The sequence below is a fragment of the Helicoverpa armigera genome, chromosome 21 (assembly GCF_030705265.1).
Source record: "Helicoverpa armigera isolate CAAS_96S chromosome 21, ASM3070526v1, whole genome shotgun sequence".
In the NCBI taxonomy this organism is placed as follows: Eukaryota; Metazoa; Arthropoda; class Insecta; order Lepidoptera; family Noctuidae; genus Helicoverpa; species Helicoverpa armigera.
The window spans coordinates 2,412,140-2,419,221 of NC_087140.1; positions in this window are offsets into that span (position 1 = coordinate 2,412,140).

The following is a 7,082-nucleotide window of genomic DNA, read 5'->3' on the forward strand; positions in this document are numbered from 1 at the left end:
GGTATAGTTTTATATATGAAGACGCATCACTGATTTTCTGCAGTGGGGCATTCAATGCACTATTGAGAAATTGTGCAGTTAAGTTTGTTTGTCTGTCAATCGTCAACAAGCAAAAACATTGCTAGACAGATTTCTCAATTTTTTTGGGCTAGTTTTTCCCTTAAATTGTGTTATAAATGAAGCAAATTATTTGGAGATTACAATACATTTTTAGCCCATAAAAGTATCCGCATACTAAATCGGGCCAACTGTAGCCCGACTGAATAGTATTTATTTTAAAGAAAATCGTAAATTCAATCAAAGTTTTTAGTCGGTCCGATACCGTCTAAATACCTGACTTTTGTAATGTACAATCATTACTACACTGAGTTATGAGCCCAAACAAACTATCGGTCTATAAGTACTCTAAATGAACAGTATTTCGGTATAAAAACGAATTACCAATTTACCAATTCCTAGAACAGTACAAAGTGAACCCACATTTACTCAACATAAGTGCCCCTAAAACGGAATCAAAGGCAAAAGGTATTTCCATTTAGGCACAAAGATACTCTACAATAATGTCGCTATTTTTATATCTTTTATAGTCCCTTACATTACTCCTAAACTGCAAACTTTTAGTCGGCCGATAGTTTGTTTGGGCTCATAAATCAGTATGAAGATGAATGGTAGTACTCAGTTACAAAGATCAGGTATTTAGCCGGTATCGGACCGACTGACAACTTTGATTGAAATTAAGATTTTATAAAAAAAAATTGACAACTATCAACCGACTATTTAGTCTTCAGTGTGCAATTTTATTTTTACTCCTCTACAAAAATCACAAATTGAAATTGTTCCCCCTTATTCCCCATTGTGTAGGTAAAAATTATACAAAAATAACTTCTGGAAAAATGTTTTTAATATAATATCCGAGACAGGTAAAAGGGTATCCCACGCCTAAAGTATCGTTTTTACAAAGAAAAAGAGTAAAAATATAAAGATAAAATTAGCTATTAAGATTATAAGCTGTTTTTATAAGTCCCAATTAGTGTGTTAAATTGGCTAGTCTTCGTTCAATTCTGGTAAACAATCAGTCTTATATTTGTTTTTTTTTTATCGATTTTCTTATTATTGTGTTATGAGCATGTACTTACGATTTTATCAGATCTGAAAGGTGGAAAAAAACAATGAAAATTTTAAGTAAGTTTAAATAGTAAATAGATTATGATATACTTTTAAATAGAGAAAATGTGTCAAACTTGCCTGTGTTAGTTATGTGTCTAGAGATGATCAATTTAGTGGTAAGAATTTATTACTTAGGTTTGTAACACTGATTGCTTCAGTTATATTTGTCGCCTAGCAATAATTATTATGTAAATACTAGCTTCTGCTCGCGGCTTCGCCCGTGTTTTGTATTGATAAAAAGCCTATGTGTTGATCCAGGGTATCACCTATCTACATACCAATTTTCAACCAAATGGTCCTGCCATTATTGCGTGAAAGAATAACAAACATACATCCATACATTGTCACAAACCGTCACATTTTTAATATTTGTTTTTAATAATTGTAGGAATATTAGTATCCTACTAATATTCCTACAATTATGCTAACGCTGTAACTGCTTAATTTATCTACGTAGATAACTGCAGGTGCTTCTTATACGAAAATTATTTAATTTTCATAAAATCTAAAAATCTACCATCTGCAAATAAATTATATGAACTTATACTGATCTTTACTCAATTTGCGTTCCAATTCACGAAGCTGATCCATTACGAAGCCTTTCAGTAGAAGTGTTCGTCAATATAATTGGTTTTCAATCTAGGACTTCAATTGGAGATATCTTTGCTTAAGTGGTGGCCATTTTGATTATGAATAAATTGAACTGTGTATTTGCGTTTGAATTAAATTTAAAGTTGGGAAAATAATTTTAATTTGACTATGTTAATTATATAAGGGTCTTTTTTTCAATCATCAGTGAACTATTTACCAGGCTTTTATCTGAGGAATAAATATGGCAGTTTGACATATTTTCTATACAAAAGCTGTCAAAACGTCAGCTGTCAAAAAATATTTTAATGATTACTAAAGCTTATTTTATATTTATTTGAGATATTGAAATAACTAAACATTACTACAAAATACTACAGCCCTTTTAAAAACCAAGCCAATAATTTATGCACCTAAAATCCCAAGCAAACCCGCAGCACCAACATTACTCATGCGTACAAAGGTATGTATTGTGTATTCCGTATTGGCGTAACAGAATGCATCAGCTGTTTCTCATCCCGCCATTTTGTAAAAGTCAGCTGACCAACGGGGAACAAGTTTGAAGACTCAAGTAAGTAGTATTCAAGTTTTTCGAAGTCAAAGACATGATATAAAAACTATGCAGACCTATCGCAGATTATATAGACCTATGACACTAATCTAAATGTACCTACCACCTGTTATAACTTATGAAATGCTAATAAAGAATTGAGTATTGAGTATAGAGATTCTCAGGAAAAGTCAAAAGCTAGGTGTAGAACGAGCAAGAAAGTCTATAAATACTTAGTCTTGGATTTTTTAGAGGGCTACTTATAAAACCACTGACAACCAATCATAGCAAAGGATATCGGGTTACCCCGTTAACTGTGATGAGGAGGTCAGATAAGCAGTCGCTCCATGTAAAATACTGGAACTCAGATGCATCCAGTTAAGACTGTACTGACCCAAATTTAGCTTGGGGAAAGGCCAGTTACATCATGTATTTTTATAAAAATATATTTTGTTTCTTTAGATAGCTTTATATAAAGGCTTTCTGCTGCTATAAGACAATTCCTTTGCATTAATTGTTAATGAGCAATAAGTGCAATGTTTTTAAAAACAATATTCATTTTTTGCCGTTGTTATATCATGATAATATAACTTGTAATTTGTTGCATTGTTATGTTTATTTATTTTTATGTTAAGATGGGGATGGCTCAATAGTGGTCGAGTCGCCAAATCACAGACATCAAATCACAAGACAATGTACATACCTTTCTGTACACACACTTAGCTATTGCTCACCCATTTTCAAGTATTAAACATCTGCAACATCTACTAAAATCCTTTACATGAATACAAAATATTTTTCAACTCTTTTCACAACTTCAACGTACTCATAACTACTTATTTATATTGAAGTTCAACAACAAAACTAAAAAACGGAACTAAACATGAATGAAAAAGAATGTGTGTTCTACAATGGCCCGAGAAAAGCCAGGAAAACTCTTATAATAACTTTTCTATATAAGAAAGCACTGGTTAAGTGTAAATCAATCTTTTGCTTAAGGGTTCCCTTAATGAATCACTCTGCATATATATGAACTATAGTGTGAACGGTACAATGACAGGCGGTCAGTATTAAACCGATTAAAACAATGAATTAGATTTTTAAATTAATCTACAAACTTAACTATATTCTGTCGACCAACCATAGGGATGTTTAGTTTGCAGCTTGTGGTAGCTAAGAGTTACTGTCTTACCTATGAGCGGGAAAAGGTACACAGATAATAAGATATTAGTGTGATCATAGTTTTGTACCGGATTAGACTTCTTATCTTGTGGGTTTTTTTACCACTTTTCTACCAAACAAACATCTATATTTATGTACGTGTGCAAATATGTTTGATTGCTTCTGAGAAATTTATTTCTTACGTGTACGTGGAACCCTAAAAACAACATCTTAAACGCCCACTTTTCGATACCAATAATATATTGTGACTATTGGAAAATGCTTCGAACAAGTTTCTCTCGTTTTGACTTTTAGTATAACATTTTATTGGCTTACCCAGATAGGAAGGGACCAAAAACTTTTGCTATTTTCTGGCGTCGCGCCAAAAATTGAAATGATGAACGATTTTGAAGAGTTTTGAGATAAATAGGAAATATGTTACGATATTGGAGTATGATAGAACGTTTGATATAAGTTTTCTTCACGAAACTTGTAGGTTTTGGTGTCAAGGTATTCTTGAAATATGGCGTTTTGGAAAAAGTTGTGATAGCGTTGCATTCTTTCACTTTGATAGTTGCTGGGGAGTTTGTTGTTTGTTTGTTTGCACTACTTCTTTTTAACGAAAAGTTATATGAAGTAATCAGGGCTGTCTTACCCTTATTTTGATGTAAAATTGCTTTTTAGATTTCAACAAATTTTCATAAACTAATTTTGATTTTCTTTTGATAGGCATTCTCTCCTTGTGGCACACTGGTACTCAGCTGAACCGGTTAGACTGAAAGCCGACCCCAATATATGAGAAAAAGGCTAGGTAGCTGATTAGTTGGTTTCACAGGTCGTCACTAAAACTAATCAACTTGACTCTAATAAGTAGTTTTCACTCAGAAAGTGATATAATACACGAAAGTGTATCAATACCGTTTGTTAACAATGATAGGTGCTATTTATTTATCATTTTCAATCATGACTATTTCATAATTAAGAGTCATAAATATCACTATTTTAACTGAGTAATTATCGTTAGTATAAAGGTGCGTCTTGAACACTAGTGGCTGGCTGCAACTGCCGACATTAAATCGGCCGCAGCTGAACTACTGGTTTGTTTATATGTATGTTATAGGCAACGTGATTAACTGGGCATTATCAATAAAGACTGGCCATTATTGTTAATGCCCAAGACCTATGGGCAATACACGAAACCGCCCCCAGATATCGAATGTTCCGGGTCTGCGGAATTGTTCGAAAGAGTTACCACGGCCCTGGTACATAAAAGGCCTATGAAGGAACACGATGGATTTTTAGTCAGTAAACGTCTGACACTCCCTCACCGGTGCTAACCCATAGCGGGAGGGGTCATTTGATGACTGTTGCCATCGCTAAAAAAATGTTTGATGTTTTCCTGCAGTTACGGCACGTGCGGTTTGCAGTTGCAGTCAGCAGCTAGTATTCAAAACACACCTCAACAGTTCAGAGTGGCCATGCAGTTTTTACAAAGCAATAAAATTGATTTATTACTCGCACTAAGCAATGACTAACTTGTTTGGATCTCGCGCGTGACAATGTCAACAAATCTATACTAATATAATAAAGAGGAAACACGTTTGTTTGTTTGTACCCTTAAGGCTCCAAAACTATGGTACCGATTTGAAATTTTTTTCGACTGTTGGAAAGCTACACTCTTCCCGAGTAACATAAGCTATATTTCATTCCCGTACGGGTAGAAGTTTCCATGGAACGCGAGTGACACCGCGGGAAAACTGCTAGTAAGTTTTAAAAATGTGAATGTGCATTTGATTGCTTGTCTTTCAGTTTAATTAGCATTCAATCAGTCAAGTCACTGTAGTCATTCCTTCTGCGGATAAAACCGGGGTTAGTGTAGCTTTCCAACAGTGATTTTTACTACTCTCTTTCCGAATTACATATTCTATATTTTAAACCATTTATTTGCTACACATATACTTTACATTTATAGGACAATAACAATTTTATCCCGGTACAGGCAGTAGTTCCCACGGGACGCGAGTGAAACTGCGAGACAGCAGTAGGTAGTAAAGCCCTAGTTAAACGGATAAATCCGAATGAAACACTTAGTTAAGATCAACCGCGTGCCAGTTGACAGTAAATTGATATTAAACTGGAAAAGTCATAAAACTGCAGTTTATTCGTTGCGTGACTATATTATAATTATTATTGTTTTTTGTTTTTATTTGTTAAGGCGAGGAATTGGTCAACAATAATTCCATAACCGGCACGCGCATCTAAGGCGCCAAAAGGGGTCGGAGCGTCTGAGCGGGGCGAGGATAACAATACGCGCGCTAGCTTATAACTAAAAGTCGTAAGCGACAAAATGGTTTTGTAATTTTAATATTTAGAAATGATAATTTAATAAAAATTCCTACTACAATTTTAAAGAGTATGTATATACCCAACTACTAAAAAAGTTAAGAGGCTTAAATCGGTCCCGTTTGCCCATAATATGTGAATCTCTTTTTAAAAAGAGGTATGTTTGATATATTTTTCTCTGTTATAAAAGTTACCTAATCATGTTTCTACAACTAACAAAATAAGGTTTATGTCATGAACTTTCAGGTAACCAAGTTGTATTTTGAACCGTTTTGTATTTACTGAGAAAAATTGACATCCTTGGCGCCAAAAATTCAAATTCGTCCTCTTAACTTGAACGCCTGCGTGTGAATACGTTTGGACGTTTATTCGACGTGTTGTCGAGTTTTTTGGCGAAAGTGTTTTGTTAAATGCGTGTTGTGTGTAGCTTTGATATTTTGATGGTTCCGTGCATATGTAAATATTTTGATTTCCTTAATAGTTTCTCGCCCTGTATTATTATTGTAAAATTATTACAAAGGATCAGCATGGCCATCCAACGAGGTAAAGCTGCCAGCGCCTTGGGTACGCTCCCAGTTGACAGCGACGGGGATGAATTTTTTGACGATTTTTAGATTTAGTTTATTTTTTTATTGTTTTACTTGGATAGTTTTTTTATGTGTTCTATTCTTTTTTTGTATAGCTGTTGGTTTTCCTAAAAAAATAAATAAATAAAATAAAATAAAAATATCTATGTAAGTAAAACATTTATTTATTATAAAATTGATATTTACCTGTAAAAGGTTGCTTATAATGTTCCGTCAGAACGAAAGTCATACCTTCCTAAAGGCAGTGCATAACATCATCTGCCTAGCCCGTTTTGCCTCCAGTCTAACAGGATAGATCTGAGTACTGGTGTATTGCATGGAGCGACTTTTTATCTAAAAAATAGTCACCTGTCCATGGATTAACTGCATCAAGCTTTGCTTAACCTTATGATCGATACAGTATTTGAAGCTTTTACTAATCCACGAGCTCCCCTTTTTTAATATTGACCAAATTTAGTTGGTGTAAAGTCACGAAGTTATTTATATTGAAAAATTTAAAATATCTCATTAATAAAGCGTTTGTCATAAATTGATTTATGACAAAATAATGTTATTATTTCCTGATTCCTTCACTGTCAGATCATGCACTAATTTTGTGTAATCAATCATTTCTTTGTAATTTTCATGTCAAAGGAATCATTTTAATGTCTTTAGTCTTCTAAAAATAACGATGACTAGGAATAAAA